We start from the raw sequence: 16,560 nt of genomic DNA on the forward strand, positions 1-16,560 counted from the left end.
GAAAAAATCCACAAGTTTTGCTAAAGACTGACAGCTTTACCCCTAATATTAGAGAAGCAGGTCTTCTAGCAGTCCCTTGACCTAGAAGGTCTGCTATCTGTCTCGTTGTTAAAGCCAGTCAGCAGGTAGCAAGGGAGATTTTTTTTCCTTCTTGCAGGGGACTTTTATGTGGCTGTATGAATCTTTCAGCTAGTCAACCCTGCTTGAGCATCGTTTGATGGTTAGAGTGAAGTTGTTGGTGCATTCACGAAAAAATCCACAAATTTTGCTAAAGACTGACAGCTTTACCCCTAATATTAGAGAAGCAGGTCTTCTAGCAGTCCCAAGACCTAGAATGTCCGCTATCTGTCTCTATATTTAAGCCACTCAGCTCAGATTAGGAAGCAAGTTTTATGTGGCTGTCTGGATCTCTCATGTGGCCAACCCTGCTTGAGCATGGTCTTAAACAAGAAGCCTGTGCATTGGCCGGGAATCGAACCCAGGCCTCCCGCGTGGCAGGGGAGAATTCTACCACTGAACCACCAATGCTTGCATGCCATCTTTGAACCCACAGGTCGGTGCTGGGGGAGGCGGTTAGCATGGTCGACAGATAGTATTTAGCATCACAAACACTGCACAAACCTAACTTCTGCTAGGATTTTTGGCTCTGATGATGAAGGTGAACTTGTTAGCGTGTTCAAGAAAAAGTTCACAAGCTTTAATAAAGACTGACAGCTTTTTGCTTAATTTTAGGCTAGATGATATATTTTGCAAGACCATGGAAAAGCAGGCCTTCCAGCAGTCCCTAGACCTAGCAGGTCTGCTTACTGTGTCTCTTTTGAAGCCAGTTTTATGTGGCACGTTTTGATGTTGTTTGATGGTTAGAGTGAAGTTGTTGGTGCATTCACGAAAAAATCCACAAGTTTTGCTAAAGACTGACAGCTTTACCCCTAATATTAGAGAAGCAGGTCTTCTAGCAGTCCCTTGACCTAGAAGGTCTGCTATCTGTCTCGTTGTTAAAGCCAGTCAGCAGGTAGCAAGGGAGATTTTTTTTCCTTCTTGCAGGGGACTTTTATGTGGCTGTATGAATCTTTCAGCTAGTCAACCCTGCTTGAGCATCGTTTGATGGTTAGAGTGAAGTTGTTGGTGCATTCACGAAAAAATCCACAAGTTTTGCTAAGGACTGACAGCTTTACCCCTAATATTAGAGAAGCAGGTCTTCTAGCAGTCCCAAGACATAGAATGTCCGCTATCTGTCTCTATATTTAAGCCACTCAGCTCAGATTAGGAAGCAAGTTTTATGTGGCTGTCTGGATCTCTCATGTGGCCAACCCTGCTTGAGCATGGTCTTAAACAAGAAGCCTGTGCATTGGCCGGGAATCGAACCCGGGCCTCCCGCGTGGCAGGCGAGAATTCTACCACTGAACCACCAATGCTTGCATACCATCTTTGAACCCCCAGGCCGGTGCTGGGGGAGGCGGGTAGCATGGTCGACAGATAGTATTTAGCATCACAAACACTGCACAAACCTAACTTCTGCTAGGATTTTTGGCTCTGATGATGAAGGTGAACTTGTTAGCGTGTTCAAGAAAAAGTTCACAAGTTTTAATAAAGACTGACAGCTTGTTGCTTAATTTTAGGCTAGATGATATATTTTGCAAGACCATGGAAAAGCAGGCCTTCCAGCAGTCCCTAGACCTAGCAGGTCTGCTTACTGTGTCTCTTTTGAAGCGAGTTTTATGTGGCACGTGTTGATGTTGTTTGATGGTTAGAGTGAAGTTATTGGTGCATTCACAAAAAAATCCACAAGTTTTGATAAAGACTGACAGTTTTACCCCTAATATTAGAGAAGTAGGTCTTCTAGCAGTCCTTTGACCTAGAAGGTCTGCTATCTGTCTCGTTGTTGAAGCCAGTCAGCAGGTAGCAGGGGAGTTTTTTTTCCTTCTTGCAGGGGACTTTTATGTGGCTGTATGAATCTTTCAGCTAGTCAACCCTGCTTGAGCATCGTTTGATGGTTAGAGTAAAGTTGTTGGTGCATTCACGAAAAAATCCACAAGTTTTGCTAAAGACTGACAGCTTTACCCCTAATATTAGAGAAGCAGGTCTTCTAGCAGTCCCAAGACCTAGAATGTCCGCTATCTGTCTCTATATTTAAGCCACTCAGCTCAGATTAGGAAGCAAGTGTCTTGCAGTTTTATGTGGCTGTCTGGATCTCTCATGTGGGCAACCCTGCTTGAGCATGGTCTTAAACAAGAAGCCTGTGCATTGGCCGGGAATCGAACCCTGGCCTCCCGCGTGGCAGGCCCCCAGGCCGGTGCTGGGGGAGGCGGTTAGCATGGTCGACAGATAGTATTTAGCATCACAAACACTGCACAAACCTAACTTCTGCTAGGATTTTTGGCTCTGATGATGAAGGTGAACTTGTTAGCGTTGTAGCGCGGCCACATAAAGGGGCATTTTAAGTAGCAGGGAAAAGTTTACGGAGCTAATGCGGCTCACCTGCGCAATGAAATGTGCCCCATCTGGTTTTATTTGTCCCCATAGACAGTGTTGGTCACGGGGTAAGCTCTCGCGAGCATGCGCGATCGCAGCGCGAGAGAACCCGGAAGCGGCGGCGGGTCACGTGTGCCGGTATAAAGCCGGAACCGGCAAGTGGCTCGGGACGGAGAGATGAAGACAGCGCGCTGCAGGTGGAATAGAGAGAGAGCGATTGGTTGTTGTTTACCGTGGATTACTTTCCTTTGACTCACATCAATACCCATCTCGTTCCGTTTTCTCGTGCTCCCGGACTTTCCATCTTAACCGGTGAGACCGAGCCATCTCTCCCGTACACCATTTCACACACAACAATATCATTGACACTGGACTATCATACACACACACACACACACACACACGCTTACACTCCACCCCTTTGTTTATATTTGTATATATTTTGTATATATTGTTTTTGTGCACCTTGTTTGTTTGGTTGTTGGTTTGTTTTGTATAATACACTTTGGTTTGGTTTACATCTAGTTTTGTGTCGCGTCTTTTATTGTCCCGCCACGGTTGCGCAATAGCGGAAGTGCAGTTTTACGAGCCCATGTTTTGATTCTCGACCCCGTAGCAAAGTAACTAGTGATTTTAATAAATCCAAGCGTTACAGCGTGTTCAAGAAAAAGTTCACAAGTTTTAATAAAGACTGACAGCTTTTTGCTCAATTTTAGGCTAGATGATATATTTTGCAAGACCATGGAAAAGCAGGCCTTCCAGCAGTCCCTAGACCTAGCAGGTCTGCTTACTGTGTCTCTTTTGAAGCCAGTTTTATGTGGCACGTTTTGATGTTGTTTAATGGTTAGAGTGAAGTTATTGGTGCATTCACGAAAAAATCCACAAGTTTTGATAAAGACTGACAGCTTTACCCCTAATATTAGAGAAGCAGGTCTTCTAGCAGTCCCTTGACCCAGAAGGTCTGCTATCTGTCTGGTTGTTGAAGCCAGTCAGCAGGTAGCAAGGGAGATTTTTTTCCTTCTTGCAGGGGACTTTTATGTGGCTGTATGAATCTTTTAGCTAGTCAACCCTGCTTGAGCATCGTTTGATGGTTAGAGTGAAGTTGTTGGTGCATTCACGAAAAAATCCACAAGTTTTGCTAAAGACTGACAGCTTTACCCCTAATATTAGAGAAGCAGGTCTTCTAGCAGTCCCAAGACATAGAATGTCCGCTATCTGTCTCTATATTTAAGCCACTCAGCTCAGATTAGGAAGCAAGTTTTATGTGGCTGTCTGGATCTCTCATGTGGCCATCCCTGCTTGAGCATGGTCTTAAACAAGAAGCCTATGCATTGGTCGGGAATCGCACCCGGGCCTCCCGCGTGGCAGGCGAGAATTTTACCACTGAACCACCAACGCTTGCATGCCATCTTTGAACCCACAGGCCGGTGCTGGGGGAGGCGGTTAGCATGGTCGACAGATAGTATTTAGCATCACAAAAACTGCACAAACCTAACTTCTGCTAGGATTTTTGGCTCTGATGATGAAGGTGAACTTGTTAGCGTGTTCAAGAAAAAGTTCACAAGCTTTAATAAAGACTGACAGCTTCCTTCTTGCAGGGGACTTTTATGTGGCTGTATGAATCTTTCAGCTAGTCAACCCTGCTTGAGCATCGTTTGATGGTTAGAGTGAAGTTGTTGGTGCATTCACGAAAAAATCCACAAGTTTTGCTAAAGACTGACAGCTTTAACCCTAGTATTAGAGAAGCAGGTCTTCTAGCAGTCGCAAGGCATAGAATGTCCGCTATCTGTCTCTATATTTAAGCCACTCAGCTCAGATTAGGAAGCAAGTTTTATGTGGCTGTCTGGATCTCTCATGTGGCCAACCCTGCTTGAGCATGGTCTTAAACAAGAAGCCTGTGCATTGGCCGGGAATCGAACCCGGGCCTCCCGCGTGGCAGGCGAGAATTCTACCACTGAACCACCAATGCTTGCATGCCATCTTTGAACCCACAGGCCGGTGCTGGGGGAGGCGGTTAGCATGGTCGACAGATAGTATTTAGCATCACAAAAACTGCACAAACCTAACTTCTGCTAGGATTTTTGGCTCTGATGATGAAGGTGAACTTGTTAGCGTGTTCAAGAAAAAGTTCACAAGCTTTAATAAAGACTGACAGCTTCCTTCTTGCAGGGGACTTTTATGTGGCTGTATGAATTTTTCAGCTAGTCAACCCTGCTTGAGCATCGTTTGATGGTTAGAGTGAAGTTGTTGGTGCATTCACGAAAAAATCCACAAGTTTTGCTAAAGACTGACAGCTTTAACCCTAATATTAGAGAAGCAGGTCTTCTAGCAGTCGCAAGGCATAGAATGTCCGCTATCTGTCTCTATATTTAAGCCACTCAGCTCAGATTAGGAAGCAAGTTTTATGTGGCTGTCTGGATCGCTCATGTGGCCATCCCTGCTTGAGCATGGTCTTAAACAAGAAGCCTGTGCATTGGCCAGGAATCGAAGCTGGGCCTCCCGCGTGGCAGGTGAGAATTCTACCACAGAACCACCAATGCTTGCATACCGTCTTTGAACCCCCAGGCCGGTGCTGGGGGAGGCGGTTAGCATGGTCGACAGATAGTATTTAGCATCACAAACACTGCACAAACCTAACTTCTGCTAGGATTTTTGGCTCTGATGATGAAGGTGAACTTGTTAGCGTGTTCAAGAAAAAGTTCACAATTTTTAATAAAGACTGACAGCTTTTTGCTTAATTTTAGGCTAGATGATATATTTTGCATGACCATGGAAAAGCAGGCCTTCCAGCAGTCCCTAGACCTAGCAGGTCTGCTTACTGTGTCTCTTTTGAAGCCAGTTTTATGTGGCACGTTTTGATGTTGTTTGATGGTTAGAGTGAAGTTATTGGTGCATTCACGAAAAAATCCACAAATTTTGATAAAGACTGACAGTTTTACCCCTAATATTAGAGAAGCAGGTCTTCCAGCAGTCCCTTGACCTAGAAGGTCTGCTATCTGTCTCGTTGTTGAAGCCAGTCAGCAGGTAGCAGGGGAGTTTTTTTTCCTTCTTGCAGGGGACTTTTATGTGGCTGTATGAATCTTTCAGCTAGTCAACCCTGCTTGAGCATCGTTTGATGGTTAGAGTAAAGTTGTTGGTGCATTCACGAAAAAATCCACAAGTTTTGCTAAAGACTGACAGCTTTACCCCTAATATTAGAGAAGCAGGTCTTCTAGCAGTCCCAAGACCTAGAATGTCCGCTATCTGTCTCTATATTTAAGCCACTCAGCTCAGATTAGGAAGCAAGTGTCTTGCAGTTTTATGTGGCTGTCTGGATCTCTCATGTGGCCAACCCTGCTTGAGCATGGTCACAAACAAGAAGCCTGTGCATTGGCCGGGAATCGAACCCGGGCCTCCCGCGTGGCAGGCGAGAATTCTACCACTGAACCACCAATGCTTGCATGCCATCTTTGAACCCACAGGCTGGTGCTGGGGGAGGCGGTTAGCATGGTCGACAGATAGTATTTAGCATCACAAACACTGCACAAACCTAACTTCTGATAGGATTTTTGGCTCTGATGATGAAGGTGAACTTGTTAGCGTGTTCAAGAAAAAGTTCACAAGCTTTAATAAAGACTGACAGCTATTTGCTTAATTTTAGGCTAGATGATATATTTTGCAAGACCATGGAAAAGCAGGCCTTCCAGCAGTCCCTAGACCTAGCAGGTCTGGTTACTGTGTCTCTTTTGAAGCCAGTTTTATGTGGCACGTTTTGATGTTGTTTGATGGTTAGAGTGAAGTTGTTGGTGCATTCACGAAAAAATCCACAAGTTTTGATAAAGACTGACAGCTTTACCCCTAATATTAGAGAAGCAGGTCTTCTAGCAGTCCCTTGACCTAGAAGGTCTGCTATCTGTCTCGTTCTTGAAGCCAGTCAGCAGGTAGCAGGGGAGTTTTTTTTCCTTCTTGCAGGGGACTTTTATGTGGCTGTATGAATCTTTCAGCTAGTCAACCCTGCTTGAGCATCGTTTGATGGTTAGATTGAAGTTGTTGGTGCATTCACGAAAAAATCCACAAGTTTTGCTAAAGACTGACAGCTTTACCCCTAATATTAGAGAAGCAGGTCTTCTAGCAGTCCCAAGACCTAGAATGTCCGCTCTCTGTCTCTATATTTAAGCCACTCAGCTCAGATTAGGAAGCAAGTGTCTTGCAGTTTTATGTGGCTGTCTGGATCTCTCATGTGGCCAACCCTGCTTGAGCATGGTCTTAAACAAGAAGCCTGTGCATTGGCCGGGAATCGAACCCGGGCCTCCCGCGTGGCAGGCCCCCAGGCCGGTGCTGGGGGAGGCGGTTAGCATGGTCGACAGATAGTATTTAGCATCACAAACACTGCACAAACCTAACTTCTGCTAGGATTTTTGGCTCTGATGATGAAGGTGAACTTGTTAGCGTGTTCAAGAAAAACTTCACAAGCTTTAATAAAGACTGACAGCTATTTGCTTAATTTTAGGCTAGATGATATATTTTGCAAGACCATGGAAAAGCAGGCCTTCCAGCAGTCCCTAGACCTAGCAGGTCTGCTTACTGTGTCTCTTTTGAAGCCAGTTTTATGTGGCACGTTTTGATGTTGTTTGATGGTTAGAGTGAAGTTGTTGGTGCATTCACGAAAAAATCCACAAGTTTTGATAAAGACTGACAGCTTTACCCCTAATATTAGAGAAGCAGGTCTTCTAGCAGTCCCTTGACCTAGAAGGTCTGCTATCTGTCTCGTTCTTGAAGCCAGTCAGCAGGTAGCAGGGGAGTTTTTTTTCCTTCTTGCAGGGGACTTTTATGTGGCTGTATGAATCTTTCAGCTAGTCAACCCTGCTTGAGCATCGTTTGATGGTTAGATTGAAGTTGTTGGTGCATTCACGAAAAAATCCACAAGTTTTGCTAAAGACTGACAGCTTTACCCCTAATATTAGAGAAGCAGGTCTTCTAGCAGTCCCAAGACCTAGAATGTCCGCTCTCTGTCTCTATATTTAAGCCACTCAGCTCAGATTAGGAAGCAAGTGTCTTGCAGTTTTATGTGGCTGTCTGGATCTCTCATGTGGCCAACCCTGCTTGAGCATGGTCTTAAACAAGAAGCCTGTGCATTGGCCGGGAATCGAACCCGGGCCTCCCGCGTGGCAGGCCCCCAGGCCGGTGCTGGGGGAGGCGGTTAGCATGGTCGACAGATAGTATTTAGCATCACAAACACTGCACAAACCTAACTTCTGCTAGGATTTTTGGCTCTGATGATGAAGGTGAACTTGTTAGCGTGTTCAAGAAAAACTTCACAAGCTTTAATAAAGACTGACAGCTATTTGCTTAATTTTAGGCTAGATGATATATTTTGCAAGACCATGGAAAAGCAGGCCTTCCAGCAGTCCCTAGACCTAGCAGGTCTGCTTACTGTGTCTCTTTTGAAGCCAGTTTTATGTGGCACGTTTTGATGTTGTTTGATGGTTAGAGTGAAGTTGTTGGTGCATTCACGAAAAAATCCACAAGTTTTGATAAAGACTGACAGCTTTACCCCTAATATTAGAGAAGCAGGTCTTCTAGCAGTCCCTTGACCTAGAAGGTCTGCTATCTGTCTCGTTCTTGAAGCCAGTCAGCAGGTAGCAGGGGAGTTTTTTTTCCTTCTTGCAGGGGACTTTTATGTGGCTGTATGAATCTTTCAGCTACTCAACCCTGCTTGAGAATCGTTTGATGGTTAGAGTGAAGTTGTTGGTGCATTCACGAAAAAATCCACAAGTTTTGCTAAAGACTGACAGCTTTACCCCTAATATTAGAGAAGCAGGTCTTCTAGCAGTCCCAAGACCTAGAATGTCCGCTATCTGTCTCTATATTTAAGCCACTCAGCTCAGATTAGGAAGCAAGTGTCTTGCAGTTTTATGTGGCTGTCTGGATCTCTCATGTGGCCAACCCTGCTTGAGCATGGTCTTAAACAAGAAGCCTGTGCATTGGCCGGGAATCGAACCCGGGCCTCCCGCGTGGCAGGCCCCCAGGCCGGTGCTGGGGGAGGCGGTTAGCATGGTCGACAGATAGTATTTAGCATCACAAACACTGCACAAACCTAACTTCTGCTAGGATTTTTGGCTCTGATGATGAAGGTGAACTTGTTAGCGTGTTCAAGAAAAAGTTCACAAGCTTTAATAAAGACTGACAGCTATTTGCTTAATTTTAGGCTAGATGATATATTTTGCAAGACCATGGAAAAGCAGGCCTTCCAGCAGTCCCTAGACCTAGCAGGTCTGCTTACTGTGTCTCTTTTGAAGCCAGTTTTATGTGGCACGTTTTGATGTTGTTTGATGGTTAGCGTGAAGTTGTTGGTGCATTCACGAAAAAATCCACAAGTTTTGCTAAAGACTGACAGCTTTACCCCTAATATTAGAGAAGCAGGTCTTCTAGCAGTCCCTTGACCTAGAAGGTCTGCTATCTGTCTCGTTCTTGAAGCCAGTCAGCAGGTAGCAGGGGAGTTTTTTTTCCTTCTTGCAGGGGACTTTTATGTGGCTGTATGAATCTTTCAGCTAGTCAACCCTGCTTGAGCATCGTTTGATGGTTAGAGTGAAGTTGTTGGTGCATTCACGAAAAAATCCACAAGTTTTGCTAAAGACTGACAGCTTTACCCCTAATATTAGAGAAGCAGGTCTTCTAGCAGTCCCAAGACCTAGAATGCCCGCTATCTGTCTCTATATTTAAGCCACTCAGCTCAGATTAGGAAGCAAGTGTCTTGCAGTTTGATGTGGCTGTCTGGATCTCTCATGTGGCCAACCCTGCTTGAGCATGGTCATAAACAAGAAGCCTGTGCATTGGCCGGGAATCGAACCCGGGCCTCCCGCGTGGCAGGCGAGAATTCTACCACTGAACCACCAATGCTTGCATGCCATCTTTGAACCCACAGGCTGGTGCTGGGGGAGGCGGTTAGCATGGTCGACAGATAGTATTTAGCATCACAAACACTGCACAAACCTAACTTCTGCTAGGATTTTTGGCTCTGATGATGAAGGTGAACTTGTTAGCGTGTTCAAGAAAAAGTTCACAAGCTTTAAAAAAGACTGACAGCTATTTGCTTAATTTTAGGCTAGATGATATATTTTGCAAGACCATGGAAAAGCAGGCCTTCCAGCAGTCCCTAGACCTAGCAGGTCTGGTTACTGTGTCTCTTTTGAAGCCAGTTTTATGTGGCACGTTTTGATGTTGTTTGATGGTTAGAGTGAAGTTGTTGGTGCATTCACGAAAAAATCCACAAGTTTTGATAAAGACTGACAGCTTTACCCCTAATATTAGAGAAGCAGGTCTTCTAGCAGTCCCTTGACCTAGAAGGTCTGCTATCTGTCTCGTTCTTGAAGCCAGTCAGCAGGTAGCAGGGGAGTTTTTTTTCCTTCTTGCAGGGGACTTTTATGTGGCTGTATGAATCTTTCAGCTACTCAACCCTGCTTGAGAATCGTTTGATGGTTAGAGTGAAGTTGTTGGTGCATTCACGAAAAAATCCACAAGTTTTGCTAAAGACTGACAGCTTTACCCCTAATATTAGAGAAGCAGGTCTTCTAGCAGTCCCAAGACCTAGAATGTCCGCTATCTGTCGCTATATTTAAGCCACTCAGCTCAGATTAGGAAGCAAGTGTCTTGCAGTTTTATGTGGCTGTCTGGATCTCTCATGTGGCCAACCCTGCTTGAGCATGGTCTTAAACAAGAAGCCTGTGCATTGGCCGGGAATCGAACCCGGGCCTCCCGCGTGGCAGGCCCCCAGGCCGGTGCTGGGGGAGGCGGTTAGCATGGTCGACAGATAGTATTTAGCATCACAAACACTGCACAAACCTAACTTCTGCTAGGATTTTTGGCTCTGATGATGAAGGTGAACTTGTTAGCGTGTTCAAGAAAAAGTTCACAAGCTTTAATAAAGACTGACAGCTATTTGCTTAATTTTAGGCTAGATGATATATTTTGCAAGACCATGGAAAAGCAGGCCTTCCAGCAGTCCTTAGACCTAGCAGGTCTGCTTACTGTGTCTCTTTTGAAGCCAGTTTTATGTGGCACGTTTTGATGTTGTTTGATGGTTAGCGTGAAGTTGTTGGTGCATTCACGAAAAAATCCACAAGTTTTGCTAAAGACTGACAGCTTTACCCCTAATATTAGAGAAGCAGGTCTTCTAGCAGTCCCTTGACCTAGAAGGTCTGCTATCTGTCTCGTTCTTGAAGCTAGTCAGTAGGTAGCAGGGGAGTTTTTTTTCCTTCTTGCAGGGGACTTTTATGTGGCTGTATGAATCTTTCAGCTAGTCAACCCTGCTTGAGCATCGTTTGATGGTTAGAGTAAAGTTGTTGGTGCATTCACGAAAAAATCCACAAGTTTTGCTAAAGACTGACAGCTTTACCCCTAATATTAGAGAAGCAGGTCTTCTAGCAGTCCCAAGACCTAGAATGTCCGCTATCTGTCGCTATATTTAAGCCACTCAGCTCAGATTAGGAAGCAAGTGTCTTGCAGTTTTATGTGGCTGTCTGGATCTCTCATGTGGGCAACCCTGCTTGAGCATGGTCTTAAACAAGAAGCCTGTGCATTGGCCGGGAATCGAACCCTGGCCTCCCGCGTGGCAGGCCCCCAGGCCGGTGCTGGGGGAGGCGGTTAGCATGGTCGACAGATAGTATTTAGCATCACAAACACTGCACAAACCTAACTTCTGCTAGGATTTTTGGCTCTGATGATGAAGGTGAACTTGTTAGCGTTGTAGCGCGGCCACATAAAGGGGCATTTTAAGTAGCAGGGAAAGGGTTACGGAGCTAATGCGGCTCACCTGCGCAATGAAATGTGCCCGATCTGGTTTTATTTGTCCCCATAGACAGTGTTGGTCACGGGGTAAGCTCTCGCGAGCATGCGCGATCGCAGCGCGAGAGAACCCGGAAGCGGCGGCGGGTCACGTGTGCCGGTATAAAGCCGGAACCGGCAAGTGGCTCGGGACGGAGAGATGAAGACAGCGCGCTGCAGGTGGAATAGAGAGAGAGCGATTTGTTGTTGTTTACCGTGGATTACTTTCCTTGGACTCACATCAATACCCATCTCGTTCCGTTTTCTCGTGCTCCCGGACTTTCCATTTTAACCGGTGAGACCGAGCCATCTCTCCCGTACACCATTTCACACACAACAATATCATTGACACTGGACTATCATACACACACACACACACACACGCTTACACTCCACCCCTTTGTTTATATTTGTATATATTTTGTATATATTGTTTTTGTGCACCTTGTTTGTTTGGTTGTTGGTTTGTTTTGTATAATACACTTTGGTTTGGTTTACATCTAGTTTTGTGTCGCGTCTTTTATTGTCCCGCCACGGTTGCGCAATACCGGAAGTGCAGTTTACGAGCCCATATTTTGATTCTCGACCCCGTAGCAAAGTAACTAGTGATTTTAATAAATCCAAGCGTTACAGCGTGTTCAAGAAAAAGTTCACAAGTTTTAATAAAGACTGACAGCTTTTTGCTCAATTTTAGGCTAGATGATATATTTTGCAAGACCATGGAAAAGCAGGCCTTCCAGCAGTCCCTAGACCTAGCAGGTCTGCTTACTGTGTCTCTTTTGAAGCCAGTTTTATGTGGCACGTTTTGATGTTGTTTGATGGTTAGAGTGAAGTTATTGGTGCATTCACGAAAAAATCCACAAGTTTTGATAAAGACTGACAGCTTTACCCCTAATATTAGAGAAGCAGGTCTTCTAGCAGTCCCTTGACCTAGAAGGTCTGCTATCTGTCTGGTTGTTGAAGCCAGTCAGCAGGTAGCAAGGGAGATTTTTTTCCTTCTTGCAGGGGACTTTTATGTGGCTGTATGAATCTTTTAGCTAGTCAACCCTGCTTGAGCATCGTTTGATGGTTAGAATGAAGTTGTTGGTGCATTCACGAAAAAATCCACAAGTTTTGCTAAAGACTGACAGCTTTACCCCTAATATTAGAGAAGCAGGTCTTCTAGCAGTCCCAAGACATAGAATGTCCGCTATCTGTCTCTATATTTAAGCCACTCCGCTCAAAATAGGAAGCAAGTTTTATGTGGCTGTCTGGATCTCTCATGTGGCCAACCCTGCTTGAGCATGGTCTTAAACAAGAAGCCTGTGCACTGGCCGGGAATCGAACCCGGGCCTCCCGCGTGGCAGGCGAGAATTCTACCACTGAACCACCAATGCTTGCATGCCATCTTTGAACCCACAGGCCGGTGCTGGGGGAGGCGGTTAGCATGGTCGACAGATAGTATTTAGCATCACAAAAACTGCACAAACTTAACTTCTGCTAGGATTTTTGGCTCTGATGATGAAGGTGAACTTGTTAGCGTGTTCAAGAAAAAGTTCACAAGCTTTAATAAAGACTGACAGCTTCCTTCTTTCAGGGGACTTTTATGTGGCTGTATGAATCTTTCAGCTAGTCAACCCTGCTTGAGCATCGTTTGATGGTTAGAGTGAAGTTGTTGGTGCATTCAAGAAAAAATCCACAAGTTTTGATAAAGACTGACAGTTTTACCCCTAATATTAGAGAAGCAGGTCTTCTAGCAGTCCCTTGACCTAGAAGGTCTGCTATCTGTCTCGTTCTTGAAGCCAGTCAGCAGGTAGCAGGGGAGTTTTTTTTCCTTCTTGCAGGGGACTTTTATGTGGCTGTATGAATCTTTCAGCTAGTCAACCCTGCTTGAGAATCGTTTGATGGTTAGAGTGAAGTTGTTGGTGCATTCACGAAAAAATCCACAAGTTTTGCTAAAGACTGACAGCTTTACCCCTAATATTAGAGAAGCAGGTCTTCTAGCAGTCCCAAGACCTAGAATGTCCGCTATCTGTCTCTATATTTAAGCCACTCAGCTCAGATTAGGAAGCAAGTGTCTTGCAGTTTTATGTGGCTGTCTGGATCTCTCATGTGGCCAACCCTGCTTGAGCATGGTCTTAAACAAGAAGCCTGTGCATTGGCCGGGAATCGAACCCGGGCCTCCCGCGTGGCAGGCCCCCAGGCCGGTGCTGGGGGAGGCGGTTAGCATGGTGACAGATAGTATTTAGCATCACAAACACTGCACAAACCTAACTTCTGCTAGGATTTTTGGCTCTGATGATGAAGGTGAACTTGTTAGCGTGTTCAAGAAAAAGTTCACAAGCTTTAATAAAGACTGACAGCTATTTGCTTAATTTTAGGCTAGATGATATATTTTGCAAGACCATGGAAAAGCAGGCCTTCCAGCAGTCCCTAGACCTAGCAGGTCTGCTTACTGTGTCTCTTTTGAAGCCAGTTTTATGAGGCACGTTTTGATGTTGTTTGATGGTTAGCGTGAAGTTGTTGGTGCATTCACGAAAAAATCCACAAGTTTTGCTAAAGACTGACAGCTTTACCCCTAATATTAGAGAAGCAGGTCTTCTAGCAGTCCCTTGACCTAGAAGGTCTGCTATCTGTCTCGTTCTTGAAGCTAGTCAGTAGGTAGCAGGGGAGTTTTTTTTCCTTCTTGCAGGGGACTTTTATGTGGCTGTATGAATCTTTCAGCTAGTCAACCCTGCTTGAGCATCGTTTGATGGTTAGAGTGAAGTTGTTGGTGCATTCACGAAAAAATCCACAAGTTTTGCTAAAGACTGACAGCTTTACCCCTAATATTAGAGAAGCAGGTCTTCTAGCAGTCCCAAGACCTAGAATGTCCGCTATCTGTCTCTATATTTAAGCCACTCAGCTCAGATTAGGAAGCAAGTGTCTTGCAGTTTTATGTGGCTGTCTGGATCTCTCATGTGGGCAACCCTGCTTGAGCATGGTCTTAAACAAGAAGCCTGTGCATTGGCCGGGAATCGAACCCTGGCCTCCCGCGTGGCAGGCCCCCAGGCCGGTGCTGGGGGAGGCGGTTAGCATGGTCGACAGATAGTATTTAGCATCACAAACACTGCACAAACCTAACTTCTGCTAGGATTTTTGGCTTTGATGATGAAGGTGAACTTGTTAGCGTTGTAGCGCGGCCACATAAAGGGGCATTTTAAGTAGCAGGGAAAGGGTTACGGAGCTAATGCGGCTCACCTGCGCAATGAAATGTGCCCGATCTGGTTTTATTTGTCCCCATAGACAGTGTTGGTCACGGGGTAAGCTCTCGCGAGCATGCGCGATCGCAGCGCGAGAGAACCCGAAAGCGGCGGCGGGTCACGTGTGCCGGTATAAAGCCGGAACCGGCAAGTGGCTCGGGACGGAGAGATGAAGACAGCGCGCTGCAGGTGGAATAGAGAGAGAGCGATTTGTTGTTGTTTACCGTGGATTACTTTCCTTGGACTCACATCAATACCCATCTCGTTCCGTTTTCTCGTGCTCCCGGACTTTCCATCTTAACCGGTGAGACCGAGCCATCTCTCCCGTACACCATTTCACACACAACAATATCATTGACACTGGACTATCATACACACACACACACACACACACACGCTTACACTCCACCCCTTTGTTTATATTTGTATATATTTTGTATATATTGTTTTTGTGCACCTTGTTTGTTTGGTTGTTGGTTTGTTTTGTATAATACACTTTGGTTTGGTTTACATCTAGTTTTGTGTCGCGTCTTTTATTGTCCCGCCACGGTTGCGCAATACCGGAAGTGCAGTTTACGAGCCCATATTTTGATTCTCGACCCCGTAGCAAAGTAACTAGTGATTTTAATAAATCCAAGCGTTACAGCGTGTTCAAGAAAAAGTTCACAAGTTTTAATAAAGACTGACAGCTTTTTGCTCAATTTTAGGCTAGATGATATATTTTGCAAGACCATGGAAAAGCAGGCCTTCCAGCAGTCCCTAGACCTAGCAGGTCTGCTTACTGTGTCTCTTTTGAAGCGAGTTTTATGTGGCACGTTTTGATGTTGTTTGATGGTTAGAGTGAAGTTATTGGTGCATTCACGAAAAAATCCACAAGTTTTGATAAAGACTGACAGCTTTACCCCTAATATTAGAGAAGCAGGTCTTCTAGCAGTCCCTTGACCTAGAAGGTCTGCTATCTGTCTGGTTGTTGAAGCCAGTCAGCAGGTAGCAAGGGAGATTTTTTTCCTTCTTGCAGGGGACTTTTATGTGGCTGTATGAATCTTTTAGCTAGTCAACCCTGCTTGAGCATCGTTTGATGGTTAGAGTGAAGTTGTTGGTGCATTCACGAAAAAATCCACAAGTTTTGCTAAAGACTGACAGCTTTACCCCTAATATTAGAGAAGCAGGTCTTCTAGCAGTCCCAAGACATAGAATGTCCGCTATCTGTCTCTATATTTAAGCCACTCAGCTCAAAATAGGAAGCAAGTTTTATGTGGCTGTCTGGATCTCTCATGTGGCCAACCCTGCTTGAGCATGGTCTTAAACAAGAAGCCTGTGCACTGGCCGGGAATCAAACCCGGGCCTCCCGCGTGGCAGGCTAGAATTCTACCACTGAACCACCAATGCTTGCATGCCATCTTTGAACCCGCAGGCCGGTGCTGGGGGAGGCGGTTAGCATGGTCGACAGATAGTATTTAGCATCACAAAAACTGCACAAACTTAACTTCTGCTAGGATTTTTGGCTCTGATGATGAAGGTGAACTTGTTAGCGTGTTCAAGAAAAAGTTCACAAGCTTTAATAAAGACTGACAGCTTCCTTCTTTCAGGGGACTTTTATGTGGCTGTATGAATCTTTCAGCTAGTCAACCCTGCTTGAGCATCGTTTGATGGTTAGAGTGAAGTTGTTGGTGCATTCACGAAAAAATCCACAAGTTTTGCTAAAGACTGACAGCTTTACCCCTAATATTAGAGAAGCAGGTCTTCTAGCAGTCCCAAGACATAGAATGTCCACTATCTGTCTCTATATTTAAGCCACTCAGCTCAGATTAGGAAGCAAGTTTCATGTGGCTGTCTGGATCTCTCATGTGGCCAACCCTGCTTGAGCATGGTCTTAAACAAGAAGCCCGTGCATTGGCCGAGAATCGAACCAGGGCCTCCCGCGTGGCAGGCGAGAATTCTCCCACTGGACCACCAATGCTTGCATACCATCTTTGAACCCCCAGGCCGGTGCTGGGGGAGGCGGTTAGCATGGTCGACAGATAGTATTTAGCATCACAAACACTGCACAAACCTAACTTCTGCT

General features: G+C 45.3%; 5 non-coding genes across 5 annotated transcripts; all 5 read right to left on the reverse strand.

The window, feature by feature from the left end:
- Positions 1-1,344: 1,344 nt before the first annotated feature.
- On the reverse strand, positions 1,345-1,415 carry trnag-gcc (transfer RNA glycine (anticodon GCC)). Its single transcript has one exon. It is a non-coding gene; the product is annotated as a tRNA-Gly (tRNA).
- Positions 1,416-4,370: 2,955 nt separating this feature from the next.
- Positions 4,371-4,441, reverse strand: trnag-gcc (transfer RNA glycine (anticodon GCC)). The gene has a single exon. It is a non-coding gene; the product is annotated as a tRNA-Gly (tRNA).
- A 1,396-nt stretch (positions 4,442-5,837) lies between these two features.
- On the reverse strand, positions 5,838-5,908 carry trnag-gcc (transfer RNA glycine (anticodon GCC)). Its single transcript has one exon. It is a non-coding gene; the product is annotated as a tRNA-Gly (tRNA).
- A 3,372-nt stretch (positions 5,909-9,280) lies between these two features.
- On the reverse strand, positions 9,281-9,351 carry trnag-gcc (transfer RNA glycine (anticodon GCC)). The gene has a single exon. It is a non-coding gene; the product is annotated as a tRNA-Gly (tRNA).
- Positions 9,352-12,579: 3,228 nt separating this feature from the next.
- On the reverse strand, positions 12,580-12,650 carry trnag-gcc (transfer RNA glycine (anticodon GCC)). Its single transcript has one exon. It is a non-coding gene; the product is annotated as a tRNA-Gly (tRNA).
- Between the last annotated feature and the right edge of the window lie 3,910 nt (positions 12,651-16,560).

This window comes from Clarias gariepinus, chromosome 25 (genome assembly GCF_024256425.1).
Source record: "Clarias gariepinus isolate MV-2021 ecotype Netherlands chromosome 25, CGAR_prim_01v2, whole genome shotgun sequence".
Classification (NCBI taxonomy): Eukaryota; Metazoa; Chordata; class Actinopteri; order Siluriformes; family Clariidae; genus Clarias; species Clarias gariepinus.